Genomic DNA, 25,708 nt, shown 5'->3' with positions numbered 1-25,708 from the left:
TTGTCCTGCGGGCATTGTGGATTGCAGCGTTGTCCTGCTGAAAGGTCCAGTCATATTCACACAAGCGAAGATTTTCAGTCAATAAGGATGCTCTCTCCAACATGCCAATGTAGCCAGCCGCTATTTGACGCCCCTGTATAACCTATAGCTACATTGTTCCATGGAAGGAGAAAGCACCTCAGATCATGATGGAACCTCCATAGAAAATGTCTCCGGTGGGATATCCTTATTGTGCCAGTGACGTTGGAAGCCATCTGGACCATCCAAGTTAAATTTTTTCTCATCAGAGAATAAAACCTTCGTCCACTTTTCTACGTCCCATGTTTCGTGCTTCTCAGCAAAGTTTAACCGAGCTGTTTCGTGGTATTGAAGGAGGCGTGGCCTTTGAAGACGTTTACGGTCCTTAAAGCCTTTCTTCCGTCGATGCCGTCATATTGTTCTTGAGCTGCATTCTGCATCCGTAAGGGCCTTAATCCGGTTCGACGATCGGCTGGTGTCTTGCCGGACAACCCGTCGAATCCTCCTGCTCAACGCCGGCGAAATTTTCTTGGGTCGACCACTTGAAATTCTCGTTCCGTATCTCTCAGGGTCTTTTAAGAAATTTGCAACAGCAGTTTTACTACTCCCAATCTCACCAGCGATGGCACGTTGAGAGAGACCTTGCTTTTGCAGCTCGACAATTCTGCCACGTTCAAACTCTGTCAACTTTGTAGCCTTTGCCATGTTTTTACCTAATGTAACACAGGAGATGTCAGTGGGAGATGTTGACAACGCTAATGCTTGAACACAGATGATTACGTGTTTACCGATTAACGCTTCGTTTCGGTCTGGCCTTAAACTTTTGACCAGCTAGTATTTAGGCTAATTTCATAGTGTTAACATTTTCCCTATTAAATGCAAACAAAGTTTTATATTTTTATTTTCCCTTTTCTTATTTTCATCTTTTCGAAGCTCTACTCAAATAAGTGGTTGAGTATAACAACGCAAAATGCAAATTTTTTCTTTATGTTCATTGACCTTAAGATTTTGGCCAGCAGTGTATCTCTTCACATCCCGTTACCACAAAAGAAAAAGATTGCGCTTTGAACTTTGAGGCGTGGCGAGTTATAAGGATGACAGCCAAGTCCAACTATTCGGTCACATAAAGGTAGCTATAGAGCTGATAGGTGCAGTTGACTAGTTATCTTCTCTTCAAAGTTAGGGACTACTAGCGTAGACAGTTGACTGTTAGATATTATCACCAGTTGAGCACGAACATTTACTTTTTAAAACTTGGAACACTAGTTCTGAGATACAAATCAAATAACTGTAGTTATTGAGATGGATTGTGAGCTGTTGTTTCAAGATGGTTTATTTATAACTAATGATATTTTCTATTGACTCAAATGTTCAAACTTTCTGCTCAGACATGCACGAGAGTTCGCAGCGTTAGTAGAAAATGTTGTGAAACAAGTTAGTTTTTCATATTTAATTATTCTGGAAAAGACAGTTTTCTCACGCTGAAAGATTTTTTTTTGTATTTTGCTTCGTTGTTAAAATAATTAATTAATTTAGTTAATTAAATGCCGATAAAATAAGTTAATAGTTCAGTCGTGCCAGGATGAGTTTCAAAGACTTGCTTTTAAGTTTTTATGTCAGTAGATCCTGTGGTTCTGATGGGTTTTTTTTTTCGTTATTTTGCCTTCCTTCTAGTCTTAAACTATTAAATTAGGGACGGAAAGCACAGATCCCTCGTGAAACTTTGCGCTAAATTAAGAAACAAACAAACAGTAATAACTTTCCAACTATGAATAACCCATAAATATCACAAAATATGAAATACATGACACAATGAAACAAATTCTTCAACAGTATTTAACATTAAGTTGTATTTAACTTCTTATAGAAAAAACGGTATAAACGTTAGTCTGTGTAGTTCACTTTCCAAGTTATAATTTGCTTGTAAACCTTCAGACTTTTCGTTGCTAAATAGAATCGTTATTATTTCCTAACAGACCTCGCATTGATTTTATCGATTATTTACCCTTCTCGGTGTAGATTTTGAAGTGAAAATCGAACAGACATATGTAAATATAATTTCCGGACAAAATACAATGAATAAGTAACAAACTCAACTGAGTTGCTATAAGACATTAAGTTTTTTTTATTGCAAACTTCCAGTCCCTGCAGTTAAATCTTATATAATAATATTAGATTATACTTTAAAATAAAGTTAAGAGAAAAACGGGTCGAATCCTGAATTTTGATGTTATAATGTTACAGCTGAGCAGCCGTGAAAGGAGATTTTTTTTTTGTCAAATTGAAGCTCTTATGGAATCACAATTGAAATAAACCATTAAAGTTTTAGCGTCCGAAGTAGTCTACCCCACTAATAAAAGAACATAATTAAATTTTAGTTTTGTCAAATATGTAGAAAAGTTGACCCAAACTCTATTTCAGTCACTACTCTAAAACACAGCTTTCTGTTGCTATAGCAGCCGTATCCATGGCTTCTAACATCGGAGATGAAGTAATCACTGTAAATGCGTTTTCAGAATGTTGGTACAGTGTTCAGGAAGAAACGTAAATTATTACCATTTAGGGTAGGAAATATTGGTGAAACAACCTGGTGATATAATCAGAAAGTTACATTATCAAAAATCTTCGAGTGGTACAAATAAAACAGAGAAGTATAATATCGTGATTAAATTAAATATTAATAAGTAATCACAAATTTTTCATTTCAAAGCAAAATATAAAACAATATATTATAAACATTTGTCTCAAACTCAGAATAAAATAACAAAGTAATACCGTGAGCAAAACTAAGTTTTAAATTTAAGAGTCAATAGTTGATACACACGGTCTAACGGAAATGTTTTCTAAGAAATAAGTAAAATGAAATATTATTGATTGATTAAACAAGTACAAGGAAATTATATATCCTCTGTACAATAAAAATGTAAACATTATTACACAAGCAGGTAAAGGGAAGCTCCGTTTTCCATATTCGTGTAGAAGAAAGGGAAATATTATTTGCTGTGTTTTATTGAAAACGGAAGTGTTACTGGATAGGTAGACGGAAGCATGCGATAAAACTAAAGTCAGCTAAGCCTTTAAAAATACCGATTGTAGTCAAAAAACACTTAATTGTTGAAAGCTTCTATAGAACAAGAGAATTGTATATAATGTTTCAGTTTATAATGCTGTATGCAGTTGTTGACGAGGGTTGTTAATGTATATGGCTTGCTCCAAAGCCATAGTTTAAATGATATTTATGCCAGTCATGTATCGTATAAATATTAAATACAGTGGGGCATGCTGCTTTAACAGTCTGATACGATGATATAATAACACGACTTTACATAATTATAAACGTTGGTTGTTTTAACTATAATTCTAAACGCTACTTGTTTTAAGCTTGTTAAATGAGCTCTACAACATTTCGGTAAATCTTAGTTGGAAAGTTATTACTGTTTGTTTGTTTCTTAATTTAGCGCAAAGTTTCACGAGGGTTATCTGTGCTTTCCGTCCCTAATTTAATAGTTTAAGACTAGAAGGAAGGCCACTACACATCACACTCACATCTAACTCTTAGGCTACTCTTTTACCATCGAATAAGGGGATTTAACGTTACATTATAACGCTCCCACGGCTGGAAGGGTGAGCATGTTTGATGTGACTGGGATTCGAACCCACAACCCTCATACTACGAATCAAATGCCCTTAACCATCTGGCCATGCTGGGCCTAAAGTTATTAAAATCATTCTCTTAAAGAGGAGTTATTTTATTGGAGCGATATAGACTAACATCTTACAAATATCTTAATTATTATCTTATCATATAGATTTTTCTACTGAGGCTGTTAAGAGTAACGTGCTACAAATTATTAGCAAAGTAGTGTCACACATGTTATCCTGAAATGAAATACATGTGATTGCACTTTGTAGGAATATTGGGTTATTTTACAGTTCGACGCGATAGATAGGTAAAGTAGGTAATTTATTCTAATATAAATTAAAACAAATAAATACAATCAGGTGCTTACTCGAATGTTTTCACTGCAGACAACAGACACAAACAATGAAAAACTTTAATAGTCGATACTTGAATAACAAAGCAAAAAATCGAATTTTCACTTAATATTTTGGTAGACGTACACCAATGGATCTCAACATGTAACGATTTGTTCAACAGCATTCAGGTCTATAATCAATCCTTTAACCATAACAGAAAGTAGAGAGAAGCACTATTGCCGATGAATGTCTCTAACGCTTAAGCAAGGATACTTTTCTTTTGATGTTTGTACTTGAAAGTAATTGTTAAACGAAGTCTTAAATCTACAGAGGCGGGTTTATTTATTCACCAAATCTTTAAATCAAAAACGTCTAGACGAAAGAATAATCAAGTGCGTGTGCGGGTACAGATTAAGTGTTTACTTGAAAAGTGCTTTGATACCTTCATCATTCTGGTCGTTAATGTACATGAAAATAGTAAGTTGAATACGTGTGTTCTATGTATACATTTTTATGTAAGTAATTTGTGAGTTGTTGTTTTTTTCTCTGAGGAAAGTTAATTCTTGTAAAGTAGGGTTACTATGTTAATATTAAACGCAGCATGCAGTTAGACACAACTAACATCCGTGAGAACAGATGGAGATAAAACACTAATAATAGTAGTATAGTAAACTTGGCAGAAGGGGAAACAATTGAGAATATCATTGTAAAAGGAACAAAAATAATTTAATGAAAATGATTGTAAATTGTAGAAGACAAATTGCTAGTCTTATAACACGTGAGAATCCGCAAATACAAAAATCAGAAGTCAGAGATAAAAACTGTCCGCAGGACCTAGTCATTAGCCCTCAACATTATATCAAGAAAGATCATTGTCTGGAAAAGCGACGCAAGTCACATATACGTAGTTTGCTCCCACAACATACCTGTTCAACAGTCAAGAAGCTGAAGAACGAATGATCTATTCATGCTGTTTTACATGAAGAAATGAGAGTCAAGTCACTGGATTTCTGCACGATTGGACTTTAACTGTTGAAATCGACGCTTGGAAACAGAAGTCCTCGTGCAGTAGATAACTTATGAAAACAAACAGGAAAATGTAACGTACTTCCAGCGGATATTTTTTGCAAAAGAAACTACTGTAGGTCTGTTATGAAAATGCACGAGTTTAGGGTTCTCATGATGGAATATAGTGTTAGAAGTGTCATGATCTAAACTCCTTAAGAAATGGAAAGAAGTGGAAGAGATGTGTTAATATAATGTATTTATATTTGTAAATCAACATTTGTTCGACCTTTTAGAGTGGACAAAATGTGTCTCTGAGAAGAAATCTGGCCAGCTGCAGCAAAACCATTACTGGCCTTTGCCCGGCATGGCCAAGCGCGTTAAGGCGTGCGACTCGTAATCTGCGCGTCGCGGGTTCGCATCCCTGTTGCGCCAAACATGCTCGCCCTTTCAGCCGTGGGGGCGTTATAATGTTACAGTCAGTCCCACTATTCAGTTGGTAAAAGAGTAGCCCGAGAGTTGGCGGTTGGTGGTGATGACTAGCTGCCTTCCCTCTAGTCTTACACTGCTAAATTAGGGACGGCTAGCACAGATAGCTCTCATTTAGCTTTGTGAGAAATTCAAAAAACAAAACAAACCATTACTGGCCTTAATTACGGCTAATGGAGAAGGATGGATGAAGAAAGGGGAAATATGGCAATTATGAGAAATGTTAAAAATACTTATGTCTATACGTATCCTATTATGCTATAACACATTTCTTTTATTTGCATCGAATATATATGCATCTATCTATATAACGTGTTTGTTTGTTTTGGAATTTCGCGCAAAGCTACTCGAGGGCTATCTGCTCTAGCCGTCCCTAATTTAGCAGTGTAAGACTAGAGGGAAGGCAGCTAGTCATCACCATCCATCGCCAACTCTTGGGCTACTCTTTTACCAACGAATAGTGGGATTAACCGTCACATTATAACGCCCCCACGGCTGAAAGGGCGAGCATGTTTGGTGCGACCGGGATTCGAACCGCGACCCTCGGATTACGAGTCGAACACCTTAACCCACCTGCCTATGCTGGGCCATTAGACATAAATGACAGAATTTCATTGACAACAGAAGAGTCTACTCCTGATCAGCTCTACTGTCCTCCTTACACTTTTTATTTCTGCTGTGTGAATTTCGTTCGTTCTATCACACATACATCTATTGGTGACAGAATTTATTTTATTTCTAATAGAAAAAAAAAAAAAGAACAAAATGAAATATGAAGTTCGTGCTTTATCACCACTAACCAAATCCGCAACATCATGAGCTTTCGCCGAAACGGTTTCTTCCAGTCTTTCCACAGCATTTAAGATGGGGATTTTTGTATCTTATTTTAGAACAATTTACCACAGAGATCCTATTAAATCTTTGTTGTTATAATAGGTTACTTCCATAGAAAATAGCAGGAAATATGTTTATCATTATAATAAACACAAATGCATTTACAGATTTGTCGCTGTGTGCACAGACACGCATGCGCGTATTTTTAACGTAACTGCTGGAGCTCATCGTGCGGCGAAGACGAAATATAAAGAGTTAGAATACATTATTATGAAACGAACAGTGGTTCTTTGGTGTAATGGTTCGAGAGGGCGCTGCATACAAGCTACGGTTCGTGCTTGTGTTGTCGCTTATGTGCGGATCTCTCCTCTCGTAAAGACGGCATAACCGTGAGGAGTTCGGTAAGACGAGTGGAGGTTAGAGCGTCTAACAGGGCGCTGAAGATTTTTTCTCGTTACGATTTCAAAATGCGAAAATTTTTCTGCGGATCAGGGGTTTTCAAGAAGAAAAAGCGAGATCAGGTAAAATATCCTAATTTTCCTAATGTAGAGCGTGACAACTGATGAAGGCATATTTTACATGTGGTTATTGTGGGCGGTAAAACCTTCCATTTAATCGTTTAGATTTCGCGCTTTTTAAAAAGATGATTCGAGGAATTGCGTGTGATGTCATATTCTTAAATTAAAACTAATAAACAGTCCATAAAGCACGTGTTTGTGGAACTATATCGGTGTAGAGTAACAAACTAAAAAAAATATGTGAATTTCAGTGTGGGAAGAAAGCTTTTCCTGTGCAACATGTTCGGCATCCTGTTTCTTAAAGATACTGCTGTATAAAAGCACGCAGTTATACGTATCGTATATTAAGTATCACAGCTGTGTGTGCAGTGATAGGTGCGAGTGTTAAACTTCTTCGTTTTCTATGTTAAACGTGTACAACGAGTGCTCTCAGTTCAGGGCCAATATTATAGGAAAGTTTACAGTGTCCATAAACTAATGTATTTCCTTTTGTGGAGGCATCTTAACAAGTGTTATTGCTAAGAATTTCCTTCCTTACCGTCTTTTTATTTTTTGTTGGCTGTGGATTTTTCCGAACCTCTCAAGATTCACGTGCAATGATATTAATATACAAATTATACTCATTAAAACTCGTATTATAAGAGAAATAAAGTTACAATATTGTTTTTCTTTATAGCAAAGCACAAATCTACAAAGTGGTCTAGGCCCGGCATGGCCAAGCGTGTTAAGGCGTGCGACTCGTAATCCGAGGGTTGCGGGTTCGTATCCCCGTCACACAAAACATGCTCGCCCTTTCAGCCGTGGGGGCGTTATAATATGACGGTTAATCCCACTATTCGTTGGTAAAAGAGTAGCCCAAGAGTTGGTGGTGGGTGATGATGACTAGCTGCCTTCCCTCTAGTCTTACACTGCTAAATTAGGGACGGCTAGCACAGATAGCCCTCGAGTAGCTTTGTGCGAAATTTCCAAACAAAACAAAAACCAAACAAATACAAATATCGAAACTTATTTTTTGCGTTATACATTCGCAGAGTTGCCGCTGAGTCACTGGATGGGACCAAATATTAAATAACGAATAATTAAAAGGCGATATTTCACACTCTGTGAGAACATTTTGTATACGCTAATATAGTGGCACGTCTCCCGCGGGTTCAAGCACTGGTACCGTGGGTGACGTGTTTAGCACTTGTATATTTGTTTAATGATTCTTTCAGTAGCATTCAACGGTGCAATACTGCTACAAATATACTTCTGGCTGGGTGAATCCGTAACGGCTTTTTTTAAGGAAAGATACTTTTAAAACAAGATTATACGACAATGAAGAACCAAAAAGCACACTATTTGGAAGAAGAGAATATTCGATGCTTGCTGTACAACGGATAAACTCGCACAACGTAGCATTTTGAGTAGGAATTTATTCTGAAGCAGACTAGCTCTGAATAACAGCTTATGGTTAAGAAAGATAACCCTTTGATCCAAAAAGTTATCACGATGAAGATAGTCATATTTACTTGTACTATTAATAAAATAATAAACAAGGACTGAAGATGACTAAAGCTCATAAACGAAATATTTACTTACTTCCAGACACACCTGTTTTATTTCTTTGGGGGGGGGGGCTGAATGAACAAAATAGCCGAAGAAACTGGGCTTCAAACAATCCCATTAGAGGGAATATTTTGTCAAGTATTTTCGTAACGATCCATTTGACCTTTATGCCTTTGATCTGCTTGAATGTAGTGTCAATGTCACAAGTGTGTGTGGAAAGATTGAATAAAACTGTGACATACATTATCATTGGTATCCTTCTTAGAGTCTTGTTACAATTGAAATTGCGGAGCTGGACAACAGTGCGCAACTATGACCAACAGATTCAAGTAGTTTCAAGAGCAGCACGCCACCTAGAACTCTGTTCTCATGACATGCCATTAAAAAATTATAAAAAAATTAAAAATACTCCTTTCTATCGAACAATACATACAGATAACGAGGGGGCATTTTGTTTTTTCAATATCGTCCATGCACATCCACCTTTGAGTTCAAATAAATAGTTAATAGCGCTCTTTATTTTCAAACATTTATAGATTCACCCTTTAAACTTATGTAAAATTCCAGCCTTTACTATTACCAACGACAACGCGTTTCATAAGACAGTCATCCTGCTGGGAAGTTAAAACTATCTAAACTGGACCCTCGACCGTCTTCTAAAAATCTTAAACTTTGTCCTTTCTATTACCTTCAGGCGGAACATGAGCTATATCAGGTGTCAAAAGCTAATGTAACAGGTATGCTACAATACGACCCAAATAATCTGTTTATTAAAGGATATCAGTAAATACTATTAGCAAATTGTATTTAGTAAAGAAACTATATGTCATAAAAAACTAAATAAAGTGTCATCCAAGTAACTGGAGAACTTTAAATAATTACAGAAATAATAATAACTGAAACGTATCGTGCGTTTCACATTCAAAGTAACAGTTACTACTACCTCACAAATACAAAGTCCATATAGGTCACAAGGTATTATGGGATGCAAATTTTGTCCGGTATTGTAAGAAATCGTCTTTTTTCAATATGTGGTTTTTCTTATACTGCAACCACATCGGGCTGTATGCTGTGTCCACCGAGTGGAATCGAACCCCTGAGTTTAGCGTTGCAAATCCGTAGACTTACCGCTGTCTCAGGGGGGAATTCTTTCTTCGGACTAAAAGGGCCTAGCATGGTCAGGTGGTTAGGGCGCTTTACTCGCAAACTGAGAGTCGCGAACGCGAATCCCCATCATACCAAACATGTTCGTCCTTTCAGCGTAGGGAGGTTATAACGTGACGATCTATCTCACTATTCGTTGGTAAAAGGGTGGTGATTAATAGCTGCCTTCCTTCTAGTCTTACACAACTAAAATAGGGACGGGTAGCGCAGATAGCCCTCGTGTAACATTGCGCTAAATTAAAAACAAACAATTGGACTAGAAAAGCGTTTGAACAATGAACCAATTCCGTGTCAGCTTGATGATTAAACCTGCGTGCTTGTTTTTCCGATTACTTCAAAACTCTATATGCATATAAATAAATTATTTTTTACACATCTGTCAATTTTAAACCGGCTTATTCCGCGTGTTCACCAATATTAAATATAATGATTATATATAACAGGATTTTCCATACAAAGTTGGAGGTTTTTTTTCATATTGTTTTAAGTTTGTTTGTTTTTTTTTAGTTTTGCGCAAGGCTACAAGTAGCCTTGATAGCGAGTATCGTGTAAAATGTTATTGAGGAGTTTGGGTTGAACTTCGCGCAAAGCTACACGAGGGCTATTTACGCTAGCCGTTCCTGATTTCGTAGTATAAAATAAGAGGGACGGCAGTTAGTCATCATCGCCCACCGCCAACTCTTAGGCTACTCTTTTACCAACGTATAGTGGGATTGACCATCACATTATAATGCCCCCACAGCTGAAAGACCGAACATGTTTGATGTGACGGGGATTCGAACCCGCGATCCTCAGATTACGAGTTGAGCGCTTTAACACGCTTTTGTTGTCAGATGTAGAGTCATAAACCAGTTGCCATATGTGTATATATATATATATATATATTCAATATATTATTAACGTTTGTAAGAAAGCAGATTGAGCGCTCTAAGTTAATATTTTGGCAATGTAAATGTTCAAACTAACTACAGTTGCAATTTGATCATTTTATGGTCGTATCTTATAGAAAAATTATTGTAAAGAAAACTAAAAAGGAAAAACTAACTTGTAGTACATTGTTTGTGAAATATCACACCGATCTTCTTTTTTAAAAATAGTTTGAAATTTTTCACGAATTACAATTCAAAGCATGAAAGCTTTACAGCTTCACCTTATTTGCAGGTGTATTGATTTCCTCTCGTATATCGTGATATTAACGGTCTTAAACATATTGGGAACAAGCGGCTACAAGACGAACCTGGTGGAATGTTAATGCAATATAACACTGGTGTTCAGAGTTAGAAAGTTTTCCATTTTAAAGGGTTTTACGCCTTTAGAATGGAGTGTTTATATTCCTTGAACAACAGGTATATGAGTGAGTAAAACGAACACGTTTAGTGTTGTCGAATCTTGTTCGCGTTGATGTTAAGCGAAAGCTACACAATGTGCTATTTGTACTCTCCCTATCCTTGGTATTGAAACCCAATTTGTAGCGTTAATAAGCCCTCACACTTCGTTACTGAGCCGCAAGGGTTATCGAATTTAGTAAATTATAGGTCTTTCACATTTGAATTGAGTGATGGGTGAAATACATATGACGTAAGACCACAATTTCAAGTCTGACAAACCTTATCTGTTAGCTCGGTTTATTTGTATTCATTTGTAACCGAACATTAATTATCTTTCTGTATCTTGAGAAATAAGTAATTAATATTATCTTAAAGACTCTTTCTTTGAACCTCTAATAAGTGCATTTTTCTCAACACTTATAATAACACTGTTTTTCACTACTGTGTGTGTGTGTTTACCACTGTAGACTTACCACTGTACAAGCAGTGGACTTTTCACTACTAAGGAGTAAAAATTAGGCCCTGAGAAACAATCTTTTTTCAATGTATTAAAGGAAGTCGCGTGTACCTGAAACAAAAATGCAGGAACTTGTGTGGTTAATTCATTTAGACTGAAGCCTAACAGTCGTGTATGTACAGAACAAACACGCACCAAATTTGCGCGTTCGGTTCACTCAGGCTGAGAACAGTTTTCTGGATCGCGATTTCGATCTTTTTTTTTTTTTCAGGATCTGAGAGAACCAGATCTTCCGAAGACCTCTTACTCCTTCTGGTACAGTTGTTGTAATCATCGCGAAAAATACACAATCGTGCCTGCTAAATATTAAACGAATTATATGTGAAGGCTTTGTGTGCCATATACAGCTCTCAGTTACAACAACCACTTTCAAAGCCATGGCCATTCACATATCATGTGTTGTACTTTCTACAGGAATATACGTTTCTTTGCTTGGTGTGTATAGTGCTATACATGACGAATAGTTCCTGTATCGCGTCGTATTTATTTCAGTAATTCATAACTAGTGTATTAGAAATAAATACTCTAATTAATATTTTTATTGTAAACTAGTTAAATGAGACTTATATTTAAAGTCTACCATTAGAAGGCCAATTGCTACTACCCTTAAAATATATTAACTTGAGAGGCACTTAGACATATTTTCATCATGGATGACACAGCGACACTCAGCTAATTCAGTAACTTCTTATTCAGATTTTTAGTTAAATAATTATTTAAACTATGTAAAAGTCAGTCGTTTATTGTCTGTATATTTGTGTAACAAATTTAAACTTGTGGTTCTTGGTTCTTTACATGCTATATATGTAGTAAGTACGGGGTGTTGTTGTATTGGTTGTAATTGCCTTTTGATTAGGATTAGTGAACTGTTTATCCATGCTGGACTAGAATGTTCGATTTTGGTTGTACGTATTAATTGTGTATTTTAATATCATTCTGTGATGTAATTTCTGAACGCTCTTGATATACTTTGTTTGTCTCCACATTTTGGTTTGGATCTGGTTAACGTGGCTTTTCCAGTTTAATTTAGAATCATATGTGATGCGTAAAAAGTTAGCTGACGTGACAGTCTGAAGAAGAGCTTTATTCGTGCACATTTTTGGTGGTTTCTTATCAATTTTGTTCTCTTCGAAAATAAGTTCGATTCCCCTCGGTGGGCTGAGCAGATAGCCCTTTGTAGCTTTGCTATACTAAAAACACACACACACACACACTCGAAAATCAGACTTTTTTATCTTTTAGGGACATTGATTTTAATTCCATGTTTTGGCAGTGCTCAACTGTTTGATTTAATACGGATTGTAGATTTGTGGTTGCTATTGACAGTGTTAGGAAGCTCTTCCAAACTGTCACGTCATCTACAAAATGCGAACTGAAGCAGAAATTTGCGTCTGTCAATGAATTTTGCTTACACATATGATGAATAATAGGGTTAAGCACACCTCCCTCGGGGACACCTGCCTCTGAAGTGAAGTCCTCTGAGTAGATGCCTTCCTCATTATTCTACATTTTTTTATTGGCCAAAAAGTTAGATAACCAGCGGTAGGTTCATCTGGCACATTCGGAACCTCAGACTATTGTGCCATAACGTGTAGAATGCTTTATTTATATCAATAAAACATTTAACAGAGCATTAATTTCTATCATAACTTTTGGGGATTGTTTCTGTCAACCTGTCTATACAGTCAGTCGTTTGTCAAGGCTTCCTGAAGCCGTTTTGTACTTTAGGTATTTTGAGTTATTTTCTAGATATGTGTTTAGTCTGTTACCTATTATTCGTTCTGATATTTTCCTATACAGCTGGTAGATTGTTTGGTCGGCAGTTTTCTGGTTTATTCGCTGGTTTCCTTTCTTTAAAAACATGAGAATTTTTTGCAAGCTTCGAAGAGTCTGGGATGAACCCTAAATCAGGGATAAGCTAAAATTGAAGTTCGGATTACACTAATATTTCAGAAGTTTGAAATTTCACTTCAGATGTAAAATTTATATAAGTACGCTTGGATCCACTGTACTTATGCTTTTCTAACACTAGCATAATGCACATGCCAAGGGCAAATCTTATATTTTCAAAGAGGGGGCATCTACTGAAGACTCTCATCAAGAACATGTTCTCGATAATAGCAGAAAATATTGGTCATTTGGATTTCTTACTGCTAATTTGCAGGAAATTATTTCAGAGATAGTTTAACAGTAAAGAAGTCTTCAGTTTCTGAGAGTGGACAAGTACCTCTTCAAAATTTTTTCCCTGGGTGACTAGCATATCCCTTCATTTTTAGGTACCCCCTCCTTGAAAATATTAGATTTGCCCCCGGAATGTGAATTGTGTTAGCATTTGAGAAGTGTAAGTACAGTGGATTTAAACGTACTTATACAAATTTTACATCTAAAGTGATAGCCTTGGGTTAACCACATATAATATAATATTATAATATAATTGGGTATAATATAATTATACAATTATATTAGTATAATTCAAGAATAACCTAAAAGTCAAAACAACTGTAATCCGATCAAACACAAGTCATTGCAAGAGTTAAACAAACAAAAACCAAGTTCCAGGAGACGGCAGCGTACAGGCCATACTACTCAAAAAAGGCAGTCATGTGTTGTTTAATTATTGCAATGACTTGTGTTTGGATGATGTAATCAGTTAGAAAGCTTGTTTTGTTATCTTGGCCTTCTCGTATGGATAGACTGTTGTGTGTTTATACTGAAAGTAAGGGTTGCTTGACGTTTCATTTTGTGCCATGGGTTAATTCACATTATTAAAGTTATATTGTTTGTATATTGTTTCCAGAATAGTTTGGAATCACTAAAATAATTTGATTTTGCGCAAAAATTGTCTCACCTGTCTTATTTTAGTGTTTTTATTTCTTTCTGTATTTTATTTTTTAGTTTATTGATTACTTAGGACTGGCAGTTGCGTTTGTCTAAAACAAACGTGCACGAAACTCACGCGTTTAATTTACCTGAGACTGAAGACAGGTAGGGTTGGGTTTACCCTGACTACATGAGGTTTACATTACTAACGGGGACATTACAGTGAAACATGACTAAGTATAATTCTTAATAATGTAAAATCTTCATTATTAAAGTGGTTGTTTGGTTTTCACTTGAAGCCTTTGAATTTGTATTCTGCACTTTGCACAAAAATCATCCAACGTTTAGAAAATAAGGAATTCAGTCATGTTTCAACCGGTTATAAAAAAAGACTTAATTTGGTCTCATTTAGGTATTTTTTTTGGGTATAATAAAATAGGAGGAACAGTCGTAATTGAAATGCTTGTTTGAGAAATGAATAAAATTCTACAAGACATACGTCAACCATAAATATATTAATCATACACCAGAGTTGCTTCAGAGGCACTTAAAAGTAGACAATCCAATTACCTTTTTATTTTATACCAGTATATTTCAAAAGAAATTACAACTAAGACAAGTTAACGTAAAAAGTGTTTACTTTAAAACCTATGCTATTTTCATTTGCAAAAATATTTTCCAACAAAAATAGATGTCTTGAAGAATTATCGAACGATTTTGATTTAAGTTATTGGAGTAGTCTGAGATTTGTGTTTTTGTTTAAACTACATTGTGATTGTGTCAGCCGCGAGAAGCATACTCCGAACCTTAACATTTTATGTTCGTAGACTTATCCGGAGGACCACGCTCAGGGACATAAAACTCTAAAATTCAGTGTTTTATTTTCTGCGGGAGGGGCAGATAGAGTCACTTCTGACTTTGCGTTAAAACAAACACACAAACAAACATCAGATGCGCTCCTCGATAATACTTTATTTCAGCTTCCCAATGGTAATATTTTGCCGTATTATAATTAAACAGAAAGAAAGAAAGTATTATAATTTCATAAACATGTTTAAAATACGTGAAAAGTTTATGAGTTCTCATAAAAACAAGGCCATATACAAGATTATCAAAATTCTCGAAGGCTTTGTTCATGTGTTTTAATTTTCAATATTTCTGTTTGTAAATGATGTCGTTGAGGGAACAAAGTGGTCAAATGAAATAAACCAAAACTTTCAAGGTTTCGTTTTACGTTTTTTATTTCAAAATTGTTTTTGTTTTTATACGTTTAACATGCATCTAACACGTGTTAATGAAAACAACTGTTTCTTGCATTGGCTGTTTGTAATTAGTTTTAGAAATGGCGTCGAAATCGATTATTAATGTGTATGTGTCTTTACGCGACAAAAAATTCCTTGCACTGCTTGATACGCTCAGTATGGCCAGGTGGTTAGGGCGTTCGACTCGTAATCTGAGGGTCGCGGGTTCAAATTCCTTTCCTACCAAACATGTTGGCCCTTTCAACCGTGGGTGCATTATTATTTACAATCAATTTCACTATTCGTTGGTAAGAGAGTAGCCCAAGAGTTGGCGATGGGTGGTGATGACAAACTGCCTTCTCTTTAGTCTTACACTGGTATCTTAGGGACGGGTAGCGCAGATAGCTCTCGTGCAACTTTGCTCGAAATTCAAAAACAAATAAACAAGTGGCTATACGAAAAAAAGGAGAAATAAGGTGGAGTCGTTACTAGAAATGTGTGGATTTAATAGTTCTCACAGAGAATAAGTTAGAGACACATGGAGCGACACACAGAAATCAATATCGTTGCCTCGTTGCAGTCCAGGTGTGAGCAGTGCGCTTCAGTGTCCGTTAAAGAAATGTTTTATGCGCTAAATCAGCTTTCGTTATATCTTTAAATTACAGTATAGAAATTATTCTTTGTAAATCACTCAAAATGAACCGTATAGTGTCATTTTCCGAAAGACGAACGCTGTGACTTATCGTAGCGAATGACTTCAGTACACTTTATGTGTGAATTCAAGCCTATCTGGACAAAAAAAAGAGACAAGAAAATTTATTTCCTTACTAAACACAAAGCTACACAAGGAGTTATCTGTCTTATGACCACAACGAGTATCGAGACCCGGATTTTCGCGGTGTTAGCCCTCATACTTAATTGTTACTATACCTATGTTTTCTCTCCCCTTTCCCTTCAGGCTTCACATCCTCACCCCTATGTTTACACAAAGGAGGTAATGTTTTGGGTGATTTTCCTAGAAGTTCTTTGTGTCACTACATTATTGTTTCTGTAACTGTTGAAGTCCATTTGTACAGGACTTTGCTCTTTGTCCTTTTTCTTTACACACATACAATAATGTGAAAAAAATTAGGACACCCTATCAAATTAGGACGCCTGTGTATTTTTGTAACATTTTTGGATATATAGATATTTAATCTCAATTTCAACAATACTGAGAGATTATAGGAATATAACTAAACAATTAAAACTTCTGTAAAAGTAATTCTACAAAAATCCATATTCTAACTGAAGAAAAAGTTAGGACACCCTACCCCCTAATAGCTAATTTTACCCCCTTTGGCTGAAATAACTGCAGTGAGACGCTTCTTGTAGCCATCTACCAGTCTTTGACATCGGTCTGGAGAAAGTTTGCCCCACTCCTCAATGCAGAATTTTTCAGCTGTGAGATATTTCAGGGGTTTCTTGTATGTACAGCCCGTTTCAAGCCATCCCACAGCATCTCAATGGGATTAAGATCTGGGCTTTGACTCGGCCATTTCAGGACTCTCCATTTCTTAGTTTTCAGCCAATCTTTGGTGGGTTTACTGGTACGTTTTGGGTCATTGTCGTGTTGCAGAGTCCAGTTCCGCTTCAGCTTTAATTTTCTTACAGATGGTCTCACATGTTCCTCAAGTGCCCTCTGATATCAGTAGTGTTTATGGTGGATTCTATGTTTGAGAGCTGTCCAGGACCTACTTCAGCAAAGCAGCCCCAAACCATGATACTTCCACCTCCATGCTTCACAGTTGGTATGAGGTTCTTTTTCTGGAATGCTGTATTTGGTTTACGCCAAACATGTCCTCTGTTTTGGTGTTCAAATAATTCAAATTAGTACTCATCTGTCCAAAGAACGTTATTCCAGAAGTCCTGGTCTTTGTCTACATTCTCTTTGGCAAACTTCTGTCTGGCCTTCATGTATCTCATAGAGAGCAAAGGTTTCCTCCTTGCACACCTCCCATGCAAGTTAAACTTGTGCAGTCTCTTTCTGATTGTAGAGGCATGCACTTTCATATCAACTGTAGCCAGAGCCTGCTGTAGGTCCCGTGATGACATGTTAAAGTGTTTGGAGATCTCTTTTAGCATCTTGCGTTCTGCTCTCGGGGTGAACTTGCTTGGGCGATCAGACCTGGGCATGTTGGCAATAGTTTTGAAAGCGCTCCACTTGTTGACTATTTTCCGAACAGTGGAATGGCTGATTTCAAAATCTTTTGAGATCTTTTTAAATCCCTTAGCAGACTCATAAGTTGCTACAGTTTTCTTTCTGAAGGCCTCAGACAGCTCTTTTGCTCTCACCATGGTGCTCACTCACACTTCAAAAGTCAGGAGCATACCCAACTAAATGTTTGAGGTTTAAATAGGGCAAGCCTCATTCGAAATGCTGAGTAACGATCTTCTAATCATGTGCACCTGGTGTGATACACCTGTGTGTGAGTTGAGTCATTTTAAGTGGGAATAAATGTGGGGGTGTTCTAAATTTTTCCTTAGTTAGAATATGAATTTTTGTAGAATTGTATTTACAGAAGATTTTGAAAAGTCTTTTTGTCAGTTTTAATTATTTAGTTATATTCCTATAATCTCTCAGTATTGTTAAAATTCAGATTAAATATCTATATATCAAAAAATGTTACAAAAATACACAGACTTTCATAGGGTGTCTTAATTTTTTCATATGACTGTATTAGTTTGCACACAAAGTAGTTTCCTCTTGTTTTTTCCTACTTATTTTCATTTAGGCTTTTTGTGGTCGTTTGGAATTAAGCACAAAGCTACACAATGGGTTATCTGTGCTCCCAGCATGGGTATCGAAACCCGGTTTCTAGCATTGCGATTCAACAAACGTACTGTGGTGCTAGTGGGAGCCGTGATTCATGCATTTTTTACAATAGTTTCTCACGGTAATGCTTAATACGTTTATCTTTAATGTTTTATGGTAAACGTTAAGTAAATACTTGTGTTTTCATGTTATGAATCTAATTTAGTGTATTCTTTTCTGGCTTAAGCTCTTAATTCGCTTTTTATTACGAAACACTCGAATTTGTAATTATTATGAACTTCTGCTTGCTACCTGTGAAATATTTTAACTCAGGAAGAACAAAATAGGTTAAGAAAATACGATTTTTGAATCCATAACCAGAATTTAGTCTGAGTAAAAGCATGAAACATAGGACGTTTGTATCGCGGAAGTTGCCATCTTTCAGTTCCACTTGTGTCAAGAAGAACTAAGTATGGAAATTCTGCGCAATTCCACCTTAACACCAACACTTCTCCGTCTCACTCGACATGTGACGCTCATTGAGAAATAAACGAATTCTAACGTATTGTTTCGTCACAAGATAGAGTATCCAAAGTCCTGAAAAGATGGTTCCTTGGTGTGACAGCGATAAGCTTACGAAAATCGGAGGTTCGACTCCCCGCGATGGAAACAGCAGGTGATCTGATGAGGCGTTGTTTTAAAACAAACAAACTTAGATAAAATGATAGATATGTTGTAAGAGATAGCCTGAATCTGTTTGTATAGCCTTCCTTTGAAAATCAACTATAATCTGGATACAAGTCTTGTCTCTGAAGTTTGCTTCAGTCGGTGCTCATGATGGTTTACATTATAGGTCCTGAATGTAAAACTCACGTCTGTATCGATTGATAAATACGTATTAATCCATATCTCAATGCTGTTCAGGATCTAAGTAAGATTTAAATGCGAATTTGAGATATCTTCGTAGGTGAATTAAAATAACACGTGCCTGGTATGTTGTCTGAAAGATATATCTTCATCCTAAAAGGAGCAAAGTAAGCTATGGAGTTTGAAGTCGAAATTTGAAATAAATGTATGTGGATGGGAATTGAACATGGCTTCTCGAGGCATTCCCATCTTAAACTAAACGGTATGAAATAGATCGAGTGTTCAATGGCTGAAACTGTCACCAGGTGTAATCATTTATCCAGAGTTCTCCACTGTCTGGTAAACTTTTCTTAAGCCTGTCCTTGCTGCTAGGCAATGGATAAAGTGAAAGAATGAAAACAAGAGATACTTATTTTCTGTATATACTGCCATATCTGAAGTAGATATTCACTCTTGGTATGTGCACGTTTTATTGACATCATGACAGTACAAAATGTAACGTTACGCGTCCCTTATGTGACGTAATTTTAGTGTATACTGAATGAATGACAGCAAACGGCATATTACTATAAATTGATATGAATGGTTAAAACAGATGACCCCTTCATTATGTACGTATGCATGTACCATATAATGTAAAATATATATCACCATTCTTATTTATAAGGCTTACTTACTTGACGAAAACTGGAGAACGTAGACGACGTAGATAAATGCAGCCACACGAAGGTGTCTAGATGCTTTATGAAACCTCACAGAACTAATAACAAGAACAGTCCTGGGGAATGCAGAAATTGTTTGTTAAGGTGATCCTAGAATGTCTGAAAATTAAGTGTAAGTTGCTGTATAAGAGTGGGGTGCACCATAAGTTGTACCATATAGACGATTCAGGGAAGATGTTGCTCCTGTAACCTGCAGCTGGAATCACGCCCCCTTCATCTGTGTTATTTAGATATTCCCTTCGTTTTATTTTTCTAAGTTTTTTGTAGTGTTAAATATTACTCTAGAGTAAGATTGTCACTGAATACCTCAGTTTCGATAATCTCCGTCTTTGGTAAATGAAGAGTTATGTAAGATGTTTTTGTACATTCTACTATTGAAGTTTTGAATGTGTAGAATCTCTCATAAAGTTGTGGATAATTAACAATGGATTAACATGTCCCATTTGTCAAATAAAATTTAGATGTATTATAAATACGAGGTGTGTCTTGATGCTGGCCTTTCCATTTTCTTGTTTATCACTGAGTTGTCAATGCAATTTATCTTTAGCAAGTTTATTGGTAAATCTATTAGCTTACCGTCCACTATTCTATATTTTAAGTCGACGTAGGAGTAAGTAAGTTTGTTTGTTTTTTTTAATTTCGCCCAAAGCCACATGAGGGCTACCTGCTCTAGCCGTTCCTAATTTATCAGTGTGAAACTAGAGAGAAAGCAGCTAGTCATCACCACCCACCGCCAACTCTTGGGCTACTTTTATATCAACGAATAGTGGGCTTGACCGTGGCTAAAAGGGCGAGCATGTTTGAAGTGACGGAGATTCGAACTCGCGACCCTCAGATTACGAGTCGAGCCCCCTAACCACTTTGCCGGGCCGAGGAAGTAAGACATTTAGTTCAGGTGATTAAGAATGGCTTATAAATCCAGGTTTTAAAGCAAGCCAATGAAACTCTGGCTACAGCAAAAAGTGTGTCATCAAAAATAAAAACAAGGAGACGTCTCGGTGCCTTAAACTGTCATGGAATAGAGAAAAGAAAAATGGCACAAAGACTACAATGACAGGTGAACAAATGGCACGGAAACTGTTAGCAAATTGAAGTCACTTCCAGTATCTCAATTTACCATAAAAAAAACGAAGTATGGTGGGCCTTTAAACCACATTAGAAATAATAACACACATTAACTTCCCATCTTAGAAATTTATTACTGTAGTACGTCAGTTGTGGTTTTGTTGCCACTCTGAAGTGGTTAACAGGGAAATTCCAGCTAATAATGAGAAAAGAGAATCACACACGTCCAGATAGTGTCACAAAATATGCCCTGTTGTTCGTGAAAAGACGTCTGAAAGACAAGAAACAAAACATCTTGGGTTATATTGACAAATAGTAAGATCGATGAATTGAGCGAATGTTTCGTTAAATGCTGTTTTTTTTATGTGTTGTTTCAGCTGCATATATTAGTGTTCTTGAAACACTGGTGTGTTTTCTATATAAAGACGTAGATGGAAACAAAATAAAGAAATCTGACAAAATAATTATTGTATAATTAATATAACATTTCACTTAAAACTTAGTTGGCTAGTTCACAAGATTTATTTCTGTTGATTCATTGGGATAATTCTGATCATTAATAGTTCACATAAGTTTAAACTATTCATTCTCTATACTAACTGAGCACTGGAATAGTAAGTAATTCGAGGGTCGCTAGTTCGAATCATGCTCGTGTTTTCAGACATGGAGACGTTATAATGTTATTGACAATCCCACTATTCGTTGGTAAGAGAGTAGCCAAAGAGTTGGTGATTGTTATTAATGACTAGCTGCCTTCACTCTAGTTTTACACTGCTAAGTTACGAACGACTAGCGCAGATAGACTTCGTGTAGCTTTGAGCGAAATTCAAAAAACGAACAAACTGAGCAATATAAAAGGGTGTTATATAGTGAATGCCGTTTTTAGTAAGCGTTGTACCACAAGAAATAGCTAACAAAAGCAGTTCACACCTGTTGTAATTATGGGTTGATGGCCTTCTTGTTTGAATAATGTAAAATCTGTTGCTGAAATACTCTAGTTTGAATATAAAACTTACAAATAAGTTTTGTTTGTTATTTTTTTAATTATGATCACTCAACTCTTAGCACCTTCTGGGATTCACAAAATAGTTGATCTTTTACTTCCACTTGTTATATGTAATTAACAAACTAAAGGTGGAAGTGCACAAATATAGACTAAGTACATTAAAAATCCGAGAGTATTCATGCATTACAATATGACAGAATAAAAACATTCTAAAACCGCTTTTAACGTATGTCACAAAAGTGATTATAACGTTTCACATCCATAAACATATTTGTGTCATTTGCAACGACTGTTTGGATATCGAAAACTAAAATTACTTTTATATTGGAGATTATTTAAACAAACTGTCGCAAGTTCCATTGGGTATATCAATTATCTTTATTTGTAAGAGGTTGTTTTTAACCATTAAAACAGACACTTCATCAGATTCGTGAGATAAGGTTACATTTTTCTCCTGTCTGCAATGGGTCTTTGTTAAAACAAGATTTGTGCACATTGAAGCAGTTTGGATAATCGATTATTAATATACTAGTTAAACAGAACGTATAGAACCTCTGATGTAACTAACTGTGAAACTCTGTATTATTAAACTATAAGCGACCAGTAATAACATTTTTGGGGTTGTACACAGGGTGGAGAAAGTTAGTTGACCCTCGGTGACCTACCTAAATAGTACCCTAATTTTTACGGTTTTGAGATGGACTAATTATTGATTAACAGATACGGTAAATATATTTTAAAATGGCACATTTTTATGCTTTGGCTTTAACAAATTTGAGCATATGATTACACGTTTGAACTACATCATATTCATTTAAAGTGAAGAGACGAAGGTAAACAAGTTGTGTTTTGTGTTTTGAATTTCGCACAAAGCTACTCGAGGGCTATCTGCGCTAGCCGTCCCTAATTTAGCAGTGTAAGACTAGAGGGAAGGCAGCTAGTCATCACCACCCACCACCAACTCTTGGGCTACTCTTTTACCAACGAATAGTGGGATTGACCTAACATTATAACGCCCCCACGGCTGAAAGGGCGAGCATGTTTAGCACGACGGGGATGCGAACCCGCGACCCTCGGATTACGAGTCGCACGCCTTAACACGCTTGGCCATGCCGGGCCCCGAAGGTAAACATTACAGTTATATATTACACCCACAATAATCTGCTACATACCTTGCAAGTGGTTCGCGAACACTGTTAATTTATATCGCACTTACACCATTACTATGTCTGCCTAGCCCCCAAAGGCTCAGCGGTATGTCTGCGGACTTATAACGCTAAAAACCGATTTTCGATACCCATGGTGGGCAGAGCACAGATAGCCCATTGTGTAGCTTTGTGCATAATTCAAAACAACAATGTCTGTCTTATCGAATTCGCCCGAAAGAGTCCTGGTATTAAGCGAAATACCTCGTTGCAGCTGGACATAGTATGTAGTGTGGTTGACATATTATAACATATTGACATTTGCTTTCAGTCATGCTTTCTGATAATTATATTATTAGGTTCTACTGTCAAGTTTTTAAATGCAAAAAAAATAACAAACAAAAAGAAAGAAATTCACACGAGTCGGAGGCTCAAGTAGCATTTAATATTAATTTATCTCTGTTTTTAATTTCAGGTTCAGTTAATTTGACTCAATGATTGTTTTTAGCACGTGCCCCCAGTGATAGTCCTTAATAGTTATAACATGCTGTATGTTCAAGTTCTCCCTTCCACCTTCTGTGGTTTCGATTTGGAATAACTTACAATCGGATAACAAACTGTCTTACACATATATATTAAATTTATTATTTTGTACTTCATGTATTTGAGATGGACAAGAAATTGAAGGTCTGCTATCGATGGTAATTCTGTAATATTTCTAGTACTGTGCTCCCCAGTGGCACAGCGGCATGTCTGCGGACTTATAAAGCTAAAAACCGGATTTCAATACCAATGGTGTGCAGAGTACAAATAGCCCATTGTGAATCTTGGTGCTTAATTCCAAGCAGACAAACAAATCCAGGACCATATTGTTCCTCTCGTCTTCAGCTTTATACCCTTTCTTTCCACATTCATATTGTTACATACATTTCTTAAACTTATATTTAATATACTTTATAGTTTTGTGTTAACCGTCTCGTATGCTTATGATATACTTTATAGTTCTGTGTTAACCGTCTCGTATGTTTATGATATACTTCATAGTTCTGTGTTAACCGTCTCGTATGCTTATGATATACTTCATAGTTCTCTGTTAACAGTCTCGTATGTTTATGATATACTTTATAGTTCTGTGTTAACCGTCTCGTATGTTTATGATATACTTCATAGTTCTGTGTTAACCGTCTCGTATGTTTATGATATACTTTACAGTTCTGCGTTAACCGTCTCGTATGTTTATGATATACTTCATAGTTCTGTGTTAACCGTCTCGTATGTTTATGATATACTTTACAGTTCTGCGTTAACCGTCTCGTATGTTTATGATACGCATCTGAGTTATACTCTTAAATCCATTCGCGTCACTTTACAATTCTTTCGTGCTAACTAGAATATTCAATTATTGCGTATTTTTAGAAGGTTTTCCTATGTAAATATTAATAATTAAGAGTGTCACATGTTCATTCTATCTATAGAATGTGATAGAGTCAAGAAATAAGAAATGTGGTGCAAATGAATGTTAACTTTGACGTTAATCTTGTTGTTACGTGATTTTCAACTCACAGCGTGAACTCAGAAAACTATTTAAGAGACTTATGAAGTATTTTTTGTCTAAAAGCTCCTATAGAAATACAGATATAAAATATTTCTACTTATCCATTGTTTTAACATATACACATTAAGTACTTTAAACAACTGTCAAATAACATTTTAAACAACTGTCAAGTAACATTTTAAACAACTGTCAAATAACATTTTAAACAACTGTCAAGTAACATTTTAAACAACTGTCAAATAACATTTTAAACAACTGTCAAATAACATTTTAAACAACTGTCAAGTAACATTTTAAACAACTGTCAAATAACATTTTAAACAACTGTCAAGTAACATTTTAAACAACTGTCAAGTAACATTTTAAACAACTGTCAAGTAACATTTTAAACAACTGTCAAGTAACATTTTAAACAATTGTTAAGTAACATTTTAAACAACTGTCAAATAACATTTTAAACAACTGTCAAGTAACATTTTAAACAACTGTCAAATAACATTTTAAACAACTGTCAAGTAACATTTTAAACAACTGTCAAGTAACATTTTAAACAACTGTCAAATAACATTTTAAACAACTGTCAAGTAACATTTTAAACAACTGTCAAATAACATTTTAAACAACTGTCAAGTAACATTTTAAACAACTGTCAAGTTACATTTTAAACAACTGTCAAATAACATTTTAAACAACTGTCAAATAACATTTACTCGTCTTTTCAGTTACTTGATACACAGATAGTTCATCTGTTTATCACTCTACCAAAACCTAATTTTGCCAAGATAATTTTGATTATATTTGTTATTACGACCGAGGTTAAAAAGGTTTATACTCGACGACGCTAAAGAATTACCGTTTCTCATTACACTAAACAACGTGTATACATTATAATCGATAACAGACTTGATACTGTATTTGAACAGAGGCTCTATGTTAAGGAGACTTTCCTTTGGATATTCTAGTTCGTTTGTTTTTAACTCGTTTCACGTTTTCGTGGAGTAAGCTTGAAAAGTATTTTTTACTGCAACATTAGCAACTGTTAATTGGTACCTGAGGCATAATTTTCCGGGAAACAAACATATGTTGAACGATAA

The 25,708-nt window shown here is 35.9% G+C and overlaps 1 protein-coding gene across 11 annotated transcripts in view; it reads left to right on the top strand.

The window, feature by feature from the left end:
* Nucleotides 1-25,708, top strand: part of LOC143255824 (uncharacterized) — a 201,908-nt gene that overhangs the window by 34,452 nt on the left and 141,748 nt on the right. For 7 of the 11 annotated variants that reach the window (XR_013030881.1, XR_013030879.1, XR_013030878.1 and 4 more), the window contains exon 1: nucleotides 6,612-6,845. The exons of 3 other annotated variants lie outside the window; for them this stretch is intronic. The gene's annotated coding sequence lies outside the window, so the exon portion shown is untranslated. Of the gene's footprint in view, nucleotides 1-6,611; nucleotides 6,846-25,708 lie in introns of those variants that run through there. One more of the 11 variants, XR_013030873.1, reaches the window with a different exon arrangement.

The sequence above is a fragment of the Tachypleus tridentatus genome, chromosome 7, assembly GCF_004210375.1.
Source record: "Tachypleus tridentatus isolate NWPU-2018 chromosome 7, ASM421037v1, whole genome shotgun sequence".
NCBI classification, from domain to species: domain Eukaryota; kingdom Metazoa; phylum Arthropoda; class Merostomata; order Xiphosura; family Limulidae; genus Tachypleus; species Tachypleus tridentatus.
The sequence above is the reverse complement of the archived record's forward strand: the minus strand, read 5'-3'. Positions and strand labels throughout refer to the sequence as shown.